The sequence below is a fragment of the Myotis lucifugus genome, unplaced genomic scaffold, assembly GCF_000147115.1.
Source record: "Myotis lucifugus unplaced genomic scaffold, Myoluc2.0 scaffold_122, whole genome shotgun sequence".
Classification (NCBI taxonomy): domain Eukaryota; kingdom Metazoa; phylum Chordata; class Mammalia; order Chiroptera; family Vespertilionidae; genus Myotis; species Myotis lucifugus.
In genome coordinates this window covers 3017896-3033864 of record NW_005871170.1, presented here as the reverse complement: position 1 = coordinate 3033864, position 15969 = coordinate 3017896, and positions in this window count along the sequence as shown.

Here is a 15969-nt window from a genome sequence, read left to right as displayed (position 1 = left end):
TGAAAGCTCTGTGTGAGCAAGGAGTGGGCCTTTTCTCAGGCAGTTCTTAGAGAAGGTCATTAGAAGCAGTAACAGTGGTAATAATACTAACAGTAATGGCCACCAGTGACTGCACCACCCATACCACCCTTAATATAAGAAATACTAGAGGCCTGGTGCACGAATTCATGCACGGGTGGGGTCCCTCGGCCTGGCCAGCGATTGGGGCCGATCGGGAGGTTGGCAGGCCAGGAGGATGGTTGTGGGAGTGCACTGACCACCAGGGGGCAGCTCCTGTGTTGAATGTCTTCCCCCTGGTGGTTAGTACACATCATAGCGACTGGTTGTTCAGTCGACTGGTCATTCGGTCATTTGGTCGCTTAGGCTTTTATATACAGTGGGGCCTTGACTTACGAGTGTCCCGACTAACGAGTTTTTTGAGATACCAGCTGTCTCTCGGCCGATTTTTTGCATTGAGTTGATAGAGTAATTTGAGTTAACGAGCTCCTTAACGAGCTCGGTCTCAGAACGAATTAAACTCGTAAGTCAAGGCCCCACTGTATATAGATTAGCCCTATTTTATAGATGTAAAAGTTAAACAACATACCCAACATCACGCAACCTGTATCTAGCTTCATTCTTACATCTGACTAATTCCCAGAGGATATGTTGTTGTTGGGGGTTTTTTGCAATAACTACTAAATGTTTTCTGAAAGAGTAAGAATAGTAAAACACAGGTTTCCCAATTTTGCTTTATAAACAGCTCAGAGTAAATCAAACAGGCAGAATAGGTTTGTTGCTGTTTTTACCGTCTAATATGGCCAGCCTAAGTAATTCCAATTTCACAGGCTTGTATTCCCAAGATGCATCAGTAGCTCAAACATAAAAATGTATGTATATTGAGAATACAAAAACAAATATAAGAATAAGTGGAGATCCTAAAAGGCACAAACTTTCAGATACAAAATAAATAAATCCTGGGGTGGTAATGTACAGCATGGTGACAATAGTTAACAATATTGTATTGTATATTTGAAAGTTGGTAAGAGAATAGATCTTAAAAGTTCTCATCACAGACATAAAAAATTTGTTTAACTATGTGTGGTGATGGATGTTAACTACATGTATTGTGATAATGATTTTACAATATATACATATAACAAATAATTATGCTGTACACCTGAAACTAATACAATGTTATATGTCAGTTACATCTTAATCAGAAAGCATAAATATGCATAATAAATACTTCTGCCACAATTTAGATGGTCCCTGTTACACTGAAGGTACTCTTTTACTTCACAGCAAGTTAGCTGACTTGCTACTTACTACTCCATAAGTCTCTCTGTCAACTTCTATAGACACTCTGTAGATATCAAATCCTATGGAAAGGGGTAAAACAAGTCAGAGAATGTTCTGCTCTCTATATTAGTATGTAATAAGCAATGTAAATTCAGTATTGTCATTTTTAATAGAACGAGAAGTCTTTGGGGGGAAAAGAATTCTTCATGCCTTGACTAATCAAGCTTTATGGCATTGTGAACAATAGCTGCTGCCAGAGGTGAGGGCTGTGAATATTAAGTGACTTCCATGCTAGAATATGTAGACTTATCCCAGCTGTTGGATATAAAGACGGCTCCTGCTCCACTGAGTCAGAGACAAGTCTTATACCCGGTGATAATGATAATCAGACATGAGCAAACAAACAATAAGGAATATAAAACTACCATCATTGATGATGAGGAAATCAGAAGAAAGAAAAATAAAGATAAGAAAGTCACACTAGCCCACACATAGAGGCACACACTTGGGAGAAGAAGAAAAGAGTTATCATGTTCAATCTATTGTATAGGGCAACTGGTGTCTTATATAATCGATAAAATGATGGGCTAACAATAGTATTAATCACAATCAATACAGGGCTAAAAATGTTTTCCCTCATTTGATTAATTAACTAATCAAATTAGTTTGTTCTAACAAATGATTTCGGGTTATTAATTATTAACTGTGTTAGGTTCTTGTGGGGGGAAACAAGGAAATCCTAAAAGGTAGTTTTTTCCCTCGAGCTTCCCAGAGTCTCCTTCATTGCACACCTACTAGTATTAAATGCTTACCCTGTACCAGGCACTGTTCCTATATCTCTGTCCCACAGACCAAGAAATCCTTGAGTGTAGGAGCACACCGACATGTAAGAAAACCATTATGAGGCAGCAGGTCAGCACTGATCAGGAGGATGGCCCTTGGGAAGCTTCCCGGAAAAGATATTGATTGAAATTATCTTGATTAGTGAGTAAACACCATGTATTTGAGACAACATGGGCATGAGGCCATATGCCACAGTTAGAAAACAATAAGAGAATCCGAGTTGTGGAACAGCCGTGTCTTTAAGATGGTGGAAGTTCAGGTATCTGGGAAGGTGGCAGGGGCTGGGCATGAAGGGTCTCCGTGCTGTGATCTGGAAGTTGGGCTTTACCCCATTGGCGATGGAGGGATACTAAGGACCAAAACACATGCACAGGAAAATATAACCAAAAGCATAAGGGAGTAAATATGAAGAACTAATATTAAGAGCTAAAGTTTCAGAGGACCTGTCTTGAAGGCTGAATAAGCAGAAATGAGAAGACCACCTGCTACAGACACAACCACCATTCCTAACTCCTTTCTCTTGCTTACATCCTACTATGAAGACAAAAATCAGGATATTGGCTTTCTAGCCTCCTTTAGAGCAGAGGTTTGGCCATGTGATCCTGATCAGTTCAATGAGCTTAAGTGAATGTCTGCTGGGGCTTCTCACAGACACAAACACAAAGGAGTTGCACCAGCTACTTAACAAAGGAAAGGCTTAAGCAAGCTTTCTCTCACCCCCCACCACGCCCCATTTTCTGCCTTTGAAAAGGCCCTGTATCTTGTGAATTTTGACACTGCAATGGCCAATTTAGGATCATGAGAGAAGGCTCAGGGCCTTCTGTTTCCTAAATTGAGACCAACCCATCAAATACATCATTCCAGCTTGAATGTATTTATTCTAGTGAACAGACCATCCCTAACCATCCAATCACTACCATTTATTTTCTAAGGTACATATACAAAACTTCATTTTGCTACATCATCAGGTTCAACAGAGTAAGAAAAAACAAAAAGCTAAAGGACAGATACATGAGGACTAGAGTGAAGTCCTGTATGGGGTTCATGTTCAGACGGCCATGCCATATAATTTAATGAATTGGCACTGGTACTTGCTTTGTTTTTATAATTAGACTAGAGGCCCGGTGCACGAAATTCGTGCATGGGGGGGAGGGGTGTACCCCTCAGCCCAGCCTGCACCCTCTCCAATCTGGGATCCCTCTCACAATCCAGGAATGCTGGCTCCCAACCACTCGCCTTCCTGCCTGCCTGATCAGCCCCTAACACTCCCCTGCCAGCCTGATCGATGCCTAAATGCTCCCCTGCCAGCCTGATTGCCCCAACTGCCCTCCCCTTCAGGCCTGGTCACCCCTAACTGCCCTCCCCTGCAGGCCTGGTCGCCCCTAACTGCCCTCCTCTGCAGGCCATCTTGTGGCAGCTATCTTTGACCACATGGGGCGGCCATCTTGTGTGTTGGAGTGATGGTCAATTTGCGGCAGCTATCTTTGACCACATGGGGCGGCCATCTTGTGTGTTGGAGTGATGGTCAATTTGCATATTACCTCCTTATTATATAGAATGAGCAGATTAGATTAACTGCAATATAAGGATGCTGACTGGAAGTTGGGACCTAGAACCAAATTCATTCCCTGGGGTTGAGGACATGTTTTGAGCACAGATGCCCATGGATAAGGACCCAGGAGACATCTGGACCTCCTGTGTTCTTCTCCTGTATGTTTTATACCTCCCTTTCCATATATGTACATTTTGGGTTATAGAGATAATAGGGCCCATCTCTTTACTAGTCAGGGATAACAGGGATTATTAGCAAGGTGAGACTTGGGCACCAGGAGCTAACCAGAAATCCATAACTGGGTTCCAGGGCAGAGTACCAACAGCAAGTGTAACTTTTAGGTTTGTTAAATCTAATGTAACAGAACCTTGACTTTCTAAAGTCAGGACTGGTTCTAAACACAGGGAGGCTGTTTGCCTCCTACTGGGGGACGGCTGGTGAAGCTGTGGGGGAAGGTGACTGCTCATCGGAAGGTGAGACAGGATCTGATCGGCCTGTTTCCATTTGGTAAAATAATGGCCTTAAATCTCTAATTTCACTCACTCCTGACTGTTTTTCCTGCAATTCTAAAACTCAATGAAGAGATGTGCCAAAAAATAGAGCTACATAAAGCGGGGATTTTTCTGTACTTACATTTTAGTCAGGGACCCTTAGAAATAAGCTTCCCCCAGCCTTCCCCCTCAAATATGTATCAGACTCCTGGGGAGATATTGAGTAAGACAGAGATTAATTAAAAACAAAAACTATTACCTAACTAGCTCCAGATCCGTTCAATTTATACACTATTTAAAAATATCTGTAAGCATTATATTACTCATGATATAGCAAAGTCATACTAAACTAATATCCTCCCGAATTTGTAAAGCCATTTTGTAATACCTCCTTGTATTGCTTGTATTGTTACATGCTCTGTTGTTGTTATTGTTATTTGTATGATTGCTGATTGTTACATAGTTCTCTACTGGGGTTTTGAGTCCCTTAATGTCTCTCTTAGAGATTCCTAGTCTCACAGCTTCTGAAATGACAACAGAGCTAAAACAGAAGGAAATACAGTATCAAACCCCTGCTGGCGTTATTCTATGTAGCTTGCTCAGAATGGAAACACTGTGTTTATCCATTTGCATATCAACTCCAACCTGTGCGGGAATATCAATTGATTTCCATAGCTGCTCTCCTCTTTGTTTTTCTGAAAGTAAGCATGCCAATGGTGCATGCTGATGAGCTAGTATCCTCTCCCCCATGCACACAGAGGAATTGTACTAATCATTGAACTTCAATCTGTCTGGGAAACAGGTATTTTTTTGATTAGATGATTTGAGAGCAGGTGTAAAGTTTTCTATTAATAAAACAAATGACAAATCAATACAAGATTTCATTTAGTACTAATGTATTTTTAATAAGTTTATTTTGACAAGTATATAGTTAGGTTATCATCACTGATTCTGATTGCATTGATCACCAAATGAGATGCTGGAATGTGGAATACATTATTAGCTCACTATCCTATTTCAAGGGCTTGAATTTTGATAATCAGAATATAATAATTTAAGTGCCTTGTAATTTCCAATGTCTGATCCACAAAAAGAATATGTACCTGAAAATACGTTCTAAACAAATTTCAGGATAAAATCTCAATAAACTGGTAGCTTCTATCTGCTGGAAAAGAATCCAACAAAAGAAGCACTAAGGGATTAAAAAGTACAAATTGGTTGTTATGGAATAGTCATGGAGATGTAAAGTACAGCATAGGGAATATAGTCAATATGCATGGTGTCAGATGGGTATGAGATTTAGTGGGATGATCACTTAGTAAGCTATATAATGTCCAATCACTGGGGCGTACACCTGAAACTAATATAATATTATATGTCAATTGTAATTGCAAACTAAAAAACAATTTAAAACTAGAAGCACTAACATATGTAATTTCCAAATTTTTATGAGAATCACTCCTTTCATAATATTGGCTTTAAATATACAGAAAGGAATGAAAATCACACACATGGATGCCTTTCTAGGGAACGGGCTGCTAGCAAATTTGTCCTGATAGGCAATTTGTTCCACTCCACTATGTCTACCTATTCCGTTCATGTTTTTCGTGGTATTGAGAAACTTTTCAAAAATGTTTCCTCACCTTGCAAGTGATGGTCTGACCTCAGAGTAACTCAGATTCCACAAAATGCAAGTCATTTGAGCAAAACGACCATTACTGAGATTGTTACCTGGTCAGGTAATTCAACAGCTTAATGTCAGCAGTGCTCAGGAATGACACCTTTCTCAACGCAAATGAATTTTTCAAATGCTACATTCAGTTTGACACACAGATAGTTCCTGTGACAGGCTTATTAGTGTATTTTTAATATGAGTTAAAGACACAAAACCACAGAAGTCATTTTCTTGAAAGTAATTGCAGAACAAGACATTATCTGTTATCAAAGCATATGAAATGTGTTGAAAAAGCTTACAAAGAAAACTGATGCTGTGGGAAATTTTAAGTACATTTTAGATTGAAAACCGAAAATATAAGAAAAATGCCTGGTACATGTTTTTGGAGAATGTTCATGCAAGATAACAGACTTTGAATATAAACAAGTACTTAGAAAACATTTTTAATTACTTAAAAGGATAGCTGTTCTTTTTTAAATGTGTGAATTTGTGAAGTAACTACCGGTAATTACCTGAGGGGGTATAGTTATTGAGCTGGCCTACAAAACTATGCATTCCTCCAAAGACACTTTACTTGTATTGACAAAAATACAAAATGGAAAAGGTAATATACTGTATGGAATCTAATTCAATCACAGAACAGTATGCATTATATAACATATTTTAGTGCTTCTTTTGGTGGATTTTTTCCAGCAGATAGACACTTCAGCAAAGAGATCATAATAATATCTAACATTTGGTGAATTCTTTTTTTAATTTATTGATTAAGGTATTACATATGTGTCCTTATCCCCCCATTACCTCCCCGACCCCCCCCCACTCATGCCCTCACCCCCCTATTGTCTATGTCCATTGGTCAGGCCTATATGGGTGCATACAAGTCCTTTGGTTGATCTCTCCCCCTTACCTCCACCCTCCCTCTTAGGTTTGATGGTCTGATCGATGCTTCTCTGTCTCTGGATCTGTTTTTGTTCATCAGTTTATGTTGTTCATTATATTCCATAAATGAGTGAGATGATGTGATATTTATCTTTCTCTGACTGGCTTATTTCACTTAGCATAATGCTCTCCAGTTCCATCCATGCTGTTGCAAATGGTAAGAACTCCTTCTTTTTTACTGCAGCATAGTATTCCATTGTGTAGATGTACCACAGTTTTTTAATCCACTCATCTACTGATGGGCACTTAGGCTGTTTCCAAATCTTAGCTATGGTGAATTTTGCTGATATAAACATAGTGGTGCATATATCCTTTCTGATAGGTGTTTCTAGTTTCTTGGGATATATTCCTTGAAGTGGGATCACTGGGTCAAATGGGAGTTCCATTTTTAGTTTTTTGAGGAAACTCCATACTGTTCTCCACAGTGACTGCACTAGTCTGCATTCCCACCAGCAGTGCCCGAGGGCTCCTTTTTCTCCGCATGAATTCTTGGTATTTACATATAACTATTCTAAGGAGTGATGTTTTATATTAGTTCATGGAATACTTACATTTGGAAATGATATTTTTCATCTGACTTTATCAGAATTTATTAAATTGTATGACTGACTTCCTTGACCACCCCTCCCTAAATCTATATCGAAAATATTTACGTGACAATGTAAACACTTTTTAAACGTGTCTTTCATGGAACAAATTAACTCTCAAGGTTATCATTAATACCAGGGTAAATGTTGCTATCAAATATTCCTTGGTACTATTCAAATCCTACTTGTCATCTTTTTTCTGAATGATCATTGCTCTACATTACACAGCACATTTTGTCAAATTATTTCAAATATCTATTATTTGCATTATTTATTCTATTTATTGTCACTAGGTAGGGTCTGTCTAAAAATGTCTATCTAGGGTGAGGGTGAGGGCAGGATTGGGGGGATGAGGGGACATTGGGGGGGAAAGGACACATTTGTAATATCTTATTCAATAAAGGGGAAAAAATAAATAAAATATTCTATTGTGTAAAAAAAATAAAAATTAAAAATAAAAATGTCTATCTACTTCATTTGAATGTAATGTTTTCTTGAAAGCTAAAAGCTCCTGGAAGATAGGGTCAGCTTTAATTTGCTTTCATTTTCCCGGGGCCCAGACAGTGCTGGGCACACTGTAGGTGTTTCAGTTGCTTTGAGCTGAAGTCCATTAAGCACTAATGCTTAAAAAGAACTTTCCTCACCTTAGGATGCAATCTAATAAGCTTGGGAGAGCCTCGGGTGTGAGGTAACAATAAAGTGCACGGTGCCTGCTCAGGTGGTCAGTAGAAGGAAACAGGACTCAGCTCCTTCCCTGAGAAGGTTCAACAGTAGCATCTTTAGGAGGGCGACAAGTACAGTATAACATGACCTTCCTTCCTGCCCTGACAAAAAGTACATGGAATTAAGAAAAGTCAAACGTGCACAGTACTACATGGCACACCCAGGCCCTGGCCGGCTCATGGCTACGTAGGTAACTCCAGGCACCTCCATCTACCTGGCCCAGGCTCATTTTCCCTTTTGTAATTTTGTAATGACCCCAGAGGTTTTAGTGAAGCATTGTAAATAGAGCATTTCCTCTCTTTGTAAGCGCTCAATCAACGACAGCTATTATTACATCTCAGTAGCCTATTGGTAGAGGAAAATGCGGTGGATATTTTATATAACAGCAGACTGTTTAGCAGATGGCTTTGTTAATGAAGGAGACAGAGGGCCTCTCAAACTGAGAAATGGTGGAACCAAAGACAATGATGGCTTGATTACTTTCACCTGGTGAATCTGTGGGACACACCTACCAAATATGTAGTATTTGCAAATCAGTTTTTCTTGTCCAGTGGGAAGAGAGTCTCTTTTTCTGAGCTGGTGGGCATCCTGCAAGCTCCTTTTCTAGCAGCTTCAGGCTGAAGTGAGCCCCGCAGGTACCAGCCCAGGTTCAGCTTTGGCTGCGGTGACATTGTTCCTCCTCCCAAAAGCTTGTAGGGTAGGGGATTCCCTCCATTCTCCTGGTGAAGCCGTATGTAGCTCAGGAGTTGGAGTTACAGGTGGACATTCCCGGGAGAGGAACTATGTTAAGAGCAAGGAGGTGAAGGTCACAGCACAGAAGGAATAGGATGGAGGTGGCCCCAGGTTTCTGCCTTCCATGGCTGAATCGTGGTGTCACTCACCTCTTTAAGCCTCAGTTTCCTCATCGAGGCACATTTACCATCATAACACTCGCCTTGACTACTTCAAAATGTTGTTTGAAATCAGATAAATGAAGAGACTCCCAAAATAGATTTTGGAAATATATAAGGGTCATTATTTCTTCAAGACGCTGCTTAAGAAGTATACAGAGCTGTAACTCTCAGGCTCCTGGGGGATCTCAGACAAGTCATTGAACACGGCTTGTCTGGGAAATAGACATAACTCCATCTCGCTGGATTCGTGTGAGATATGAAAATACAAATGCGCTCAGCCTTCTGCAAAGTCCAAGGTCAGCAAAACAAAGTGCATTAATTATTTAAATGTTTCTCCCAAGAACGTACCCCAGGTTGATGTCTAAGGCACAGTGAGAGCCAGAAATCTTTCTGTTGCCATACAGAGAAGCAGAGTCAAGCTGTCGCTCTTCCTGAGCCCTCCTGGCCACATCTTTGGTTCTTTCTCTACTCCCACACATTTTACCTTTAATTTCTGTTGAACTCAAAGTTTTGCCATTTCTTGCTCTCATTTTTTCCTTAGGCTGTTTTTTTCCCCTAACAGACTCTCCAAACCCCACACTGTAGAATTAGAGATAACAGTTCTCCAGGGGACTGAGCTCTGTGCTCCGCTTGCCTGGTCCGACTCAGTCTGCTCTGGGTGCATTTGCTCAGAGTTGGCTGAGGCATCATTAAGTTCCTGGTTCCCTTGGAGATTAGGGCTGTGAAGTTCACATGGGGTGCATTCAGCTCACACATTCTTTCAATCTCTATAAAAATTAAAATGCAGCAGGTATTGTTTCTGCAAATCTCTATGCAAATACTTTCTGCCCGTGCTGACCAAGGAAATCAAGTCCATTAGAGCAGCTAGTGCTCATCCTGCCTTCTAAGAAGAGGAGACTCATAAATATTAGTCTGCTGGAACAGCAAGCAAATTGTTTTTAAATGCATTCTCTCTGGCTTTTAAGTTTCTTTGGCGTTTGAATATGAGCCAATTAATATGCTCTTTGACATCAGAAAAGTGAAAACAAGACACTAAGAAAGGAGTAGATGAAGATCTGAAGAGAACCAAATATTCCAAACCTTATCAGAAAATGCTGGTCGATCCCACTATATTTCTTCCCATTATCCAACATCCCCCAAATCATATAATCAAGACTACCAAAATGAGAAAAAGTTATTTGCTTAGACAGGTAGTGTTACATAGGGTATGAGCATTAAAACATTAATTTCTATCTAATGAAATCCCCAGTGCCTTTTGGGAAGACAGCATGGCATAGCTGTTAAGACCTTAGTCTGATAGATCTGGGTTTGAATCCTGACTCTGTCCTGTGCTATCTAGTGACCTTGATTAAAACATTTTAGTATTTCTGAGGTAGTGGTATTTGATTAGGGGCATCCAAAGGCACACAAAAAAAAGAGTATTTATTTTGCTATATAATCCATTCCATGGGTTGCCTGGCAACAATTCAGAGAAATCATCCTTAAGATTCTGTTCTTCTAGAACCACTTCCAGTAGCAAAATCTGAATTTGGGTCAGAAAAGTAGAACCAGTAGGAGATAGATGATAGATAGATAAATAGTTAGATGATAGCTAGCTAGGTAGCTAAGTAATTTGTTACAGGGATTTGGCTTACAGTTGTGGGGGTGACTAAGCAATCCCATCCATCTGTAGGCTGGGCAGTCAGGATCATGAGCGAAATGAAACTCCATGGGCTGGGGCCAAAGCTGTTATCCACCGACAGAATCCCTTCTCACTATAAAGAAAACCTCAGCCCTGATTCTGAGGCTTTCCAACTCGTTCAGTCAGGTCCACCCAGGTTATCCAGGACAATCTTCCTTACTGAAGTCAAAGTGATGAGAGTGACTAATTATATATGCAAAACACCTTCACAGCAAGACCCAGAGTAGTATTTGATTGAAGAGCTAGACCAGTGTAGGAGGGACTGTAGTCTAGTCAAGTTAACACATGAAAACATCATCATAAATATTTCAAAAATCCAATGCTAGGCATAAACCTAAAAAAACTTGCATGATGTCTGTGTGGAAAACTACAAAATTATATGAAGAGATGTGCTTAAACACAAATGGAAGGTTACCATGTTCATGAATCAGAAGGCTCGATACTGTGGAGCTAACAATGCTCCCAAATTTAACAATAGGTGGATACAATTCTAGTGAAATCTCTAGCAGATTTTTGTATATGCGTTGAAATTGATAAATGAAATGTGATATTTATGTGGAAGTGTTAAAAGCTACAAATCATCTCAACAATCCTGAACAAGAAGAAAGCTGGGCACACTCCAGATATCAAGACTTATTATAAAGCTATGTTCATTAAGACAGTATAGACTGTCATAAAAATAGAGTAACATTGATCAAGAGAACAGAACAGAGTCCAGAAACTAAAAACATAAAATGTGGGGTCATTTGATTTATGACAAAGGAGCTACTCACTGCAATGCAGTGGGGGAAATGATAGACTTTTCTACAAATGGTTCTAGGTCAATGGATAAGGCATGAACAAAAAGTAAATCTTTGTTCTTACCTCATAACATACACATGTAAAAATCTGTCCCAGAGAGGCTGTAGATCTAAATGTGAAAGGTAAAGTTTTAAAAAAAGCTTTTAGAAGAAAATACATGAGAATATCTTCATGATCTTGGAGTAAGCAAAAATCTCATTAATAGGACCAATAACCTCTAACTATAAAGTTATGTTTATGTATTTTAACATATATATTACCATCCAGAATATATGTTCATCAAAGGACACCATTAAGACAGAACAGAGTGCAGAAAAAGACCCATATGTATGGAGTCAAATTGATTTTGGTAAATATTCTGCATTCCTTTAATTTAGAAAAGGAAAATGTTTTCAATAAATGTAGTAAAATTATTAAATAAACATATGGGGGGAATGATCCTTGACTCCTACCTTACACCTTATTTTTTTAAAATCTCAGGATGGCTGAGACCGGTTTGGCTCAGTGGATAGAGCGTCGGCCTGCGGACGGGGGGGTCCCAGGTTCGATTCCGGTCGGGGGCATGTGCCTGGGTTGCGGGCACATCCCCAGTGGGAGATGTGCAGGAGGCAGCTGATCGATATTTCTCTCTCATCGATGTTTCTGGCTCTCTATCCCTCTCCCTTCCTCTCTGTGAAAAATCAATAAAATATATTTAAAAAAAAAAAAATAAAATAAAATAAAATCTCAGGATGTGTCAAAGACCTAAATGTAAAACTAAGTGCTGATAATAAATAGTTTAGTTCTTGATCTGAATGCATTACAGGGATACATATGTTTTGTGAAAAATTTCAGCTATTCACGATACTTTTTTGTTTGTGTACTATCCTTATATAATAAAAGGCCAATATCTGTAATGACCAAAACGACCAAATGAATGGTCGCCAGGAAGTGCATGGAGCACCTCTCGGTCCCTCCCCCACAGCCCACAGGCTTCTATAACAGCAAGGCTACGAGTCCCGGATTGGAGAGGGTGCAGACTGGGCTGAGGGTACCCCCCTCCCGTGCACAAATTTCATGCACTGGGCCTCTAGTATAGGTATAATTTTGATGCATTCACACAGGATGGCTATCATTGTGTTGGCTCTTGTCATTTTTTTTTATTTGACAATCTTAAGGGAAAATATATCAGTGTCTCTGACCCCTTTTAAAACAGGTATTGTCTGTTTTAAAAATTCTTATGGCACACCAGTGTGTTGTGGCATCCAAGTTGTAAACTGCTGCTCTAGACCAACATTTACTCAGAGGGCCTTTTGAACAAGATATTCTTTTTATGATTTATGCAATCATTTTAATGGTGTTGATTAGTGATATTTCATAGTGCATGTCTTTGTTAAAAATACTATTCTTTTAAACATTACAATATTTCATTCATCTTATACAACACTAGAGGCCCAGTGCACAAATTCGTGCATGGGTAGGGTCCCTCAGCCTGGCCAGCGATCGGGGCCAATCAGGGTCGATCAGGGCAGGCCAGCTGGGGGAAGGGACTGCAGGAGGTTGGCTGTGGGAGTGCACTAAACACCAGGGGGCAGCTCCTGCATTGAGTGTCTGCCCCTTGGTGGTCAGTGGGTGTCATAGCTACCGGCTGGTCATCTGGTCATAATGGTCGTTTAGGCTTTTATATATAGAGATTCCTATTAGTTGCAAAAAGACAGATATTCCTGTACCTGTTTTACAAATAAGCAAAACTAAGTCATAATGGAGCATACTATAGACAGCAGAGAACTAAACCTAGGTTTTTCTAACTATAGAATGTTAGATAAAAAAACTAGTGATTCATTCTCATTTTTTCCTAAAATAATGTACTGTTTTTGTGACTTCCCAAGAGAATTTCCTTTCAGGAACTTTAGCTTATTCTCGCTGTGTGCATAGACTTTGCTAAGTAGGGAAAGGCCAGCATTCAAACGCTGGCAGTAACTTTACATTAAGAAGCTGGCACTGGCATCATAACTGTCTTCTAGAAATGCAGTTTAAGCAGTTGCGGGCATACACATAAAATATGTGTATAGAATCCTAATATATAAAAACCTTGGGCCGTAATGACCTGTCATGACTGAGGCTCAACCAACCGGAAGTCAGTCCTCCAGTCAGGCAACCCAGCGCTGACTGCTTCAGCTGCAGGCGTGGTGCCCCAATACTGACTGCTGAGGGGGATGAGAATCAGGGCCAGAGAGGCCTGAAGAGAGAAGCAGGGACTGATCTGTTGCCTCTATGGCAGCTTTTGATCAGCACTTGCCTCTTTCTTTCTCTCCCAGTCTGGCCAGCAGCCATGCCTCCATTTCTCTCTAGGCCTCCACCGGAGCTGCTGATCAGCCCCGCCTTTCTGATCAGACCCCATTGGTAGGCCCAGAGACACTGACTGGCATAGGAACCGACCAATCAGCACCAAGTGTAGGGGCTATGAAGAACCAATGGCTGTCTAGGAGGTGAAGCTTTTGATGCTGACTGGCATAAGAACTGACCAACCAAAACCAAATCTGGGTGCTGTGAGGAGCCAATGGCTGCCTAGGAGGCAGAGCTTTTGACGCTGACTGGCATAGAAACCAACCAATCAGAACCAAATTGGCCAGCAGAGGAGGGCCATTGGGGCAAGATCATGCTGGCAGGGGAGAGCCATTGGGGGCGAGATCAGGCCAGCAGGGGAGGGCCATTGGGGGTGAGATTAGGCCGGCAGGGGAGGGCAGTTGGGGGCAACCAGGCCAGCAGGGGAGGGCCATTGGGAGCAACTGGGTCTTCAGGGGAGGGCAGTTGGGGGCAACCAGGCTGGCAGGGGAGGGCAGTTGGGGGCGAGATCAGGCCAGCAGGAAAGGGCAGTTAGGGGCAATCAGGCAGGCAGGTGAGCGGTTAGGAGCCAGCAGCCCCAGATTGCAAGAGGGATGTCCTAAACCGGCAGTTGGACATCCCCCAAGGGATCCCCAATTGGAGAGGGTGCAGGCTGGGCTGAGGGAACCCCCACTCCATGCACGAATTTCATGCACCGGGCCACTAGTATACCAATAATTTTTGCTGCCTATTACCCTACATATCTCCCTAGTTGGAGAAAAAAGAGTGTGTGTGTGTGTGTGTGTGTGTGTGTGTGTGTGTGTGTGAAAGAGAGAGAGAGAGCGCGCATTTCCTTTGGAAGTTTACATATTTCGATGTTGCGTGCTTGCAGTGTTCACATCCATTCTGGCCACTGACTCACTCTCAGGTTTGATTGATAGGCAAGTACCTTCCCAAGTCACTCAGACCTTACTGGGCATGCGTCTAAACTGACTTTGTCTGGTCCCTCCTGCCATTAATTAGCAGGGAATAGACTTGGAGAGTGTTAAATGTAGCTTTTTGGCAAAGCTGTATAAATGGTGTGCCTATATCTAGTCTTCCCCTTTACTCCTCTCCTGTTAATAACCATATTACTAGAATGGTATCAGCAGGGAGCACCATGCGTTTAGCACAGCAATCTATTAAACCACACATGCATTGTTCATTAACACTAATGGACATTAATGCATAAAGCCCCACTCATTAATTGGAAAAGTAAACCCCCTTGTGTATAAATAAATCACACCCCCAGCTATAGGAAGGCATTTACTTTTATCTTTAAATTTGTCTTTTGCCCTGGCTGGGTAGCTCAGTTGGTTAGAGCATCATCCCAATGTTACGAGGAAAGGAGAGCTGGCCCTGAGCAGGTCTATCTAGGGTTGGCTCGTAGTGTGTGGGTTCTTGACTTTGTGCAGGAAAAATTTCACAATACCAGTCCAGGCGACTATGAGGGAACGTTTACTAAAGCTGGGGACAGTGGAAGAAGAAAGGGTGTAGCATAGAAGAAGCAACAGGAGGGCCCTGGCTGGACTGCCCTCGCTCTCTGGGAAGTCAGAGAAAGGGGGGCCTTGGGATCAGGCTCAGGGGACTAGTCTGCCATGGGCTGCCGCTGCCCATTGCCCCCCAAGCTGCAAGTCTGGTGGGTTCCCTCCGAGATAAGGAGATGCAGGCCTGTGGTGGGAAGTGAAGGAAGAAGAGAGGAAAGGGAATGATGGGGCTGCTCCCCAGAGGAAGAGCATGAGTGGGTCCTCTGTTTTGATGTTTTATCTCTTTCTCACAGGAGGGAATCTTAGGGGAGGTCTCAGGGGGAGGTTTCAACAGAATATTAATCAGTTTTATAGCTGTGCTCCTCCAGGGTCGTGGTCTCCACTGATTGGTTAGCGTCAGGGCAGGGTGTCACCAGTAATCGAAGCTGGTCCTGGTATTGCCCACCTGGTTTTGCTGTTTTTCTGGGTCTGGAGCTAAAATATAACTGTCAGTTTATTCATCTATCTGTCTCAGTTTCCCTGTTCCACTTGTCCTGGATTACTGACTGTCTCACCAATATTCCAAGGTTTCAGTCGATCTCTGGTCAAGGCACATGCAAGAATGCATAAATAAATGGAACAAATCTCTCTCCTTCTTCCTTCTTCCTTCCTCCTTCCTCCTTCTTCCCCTCTC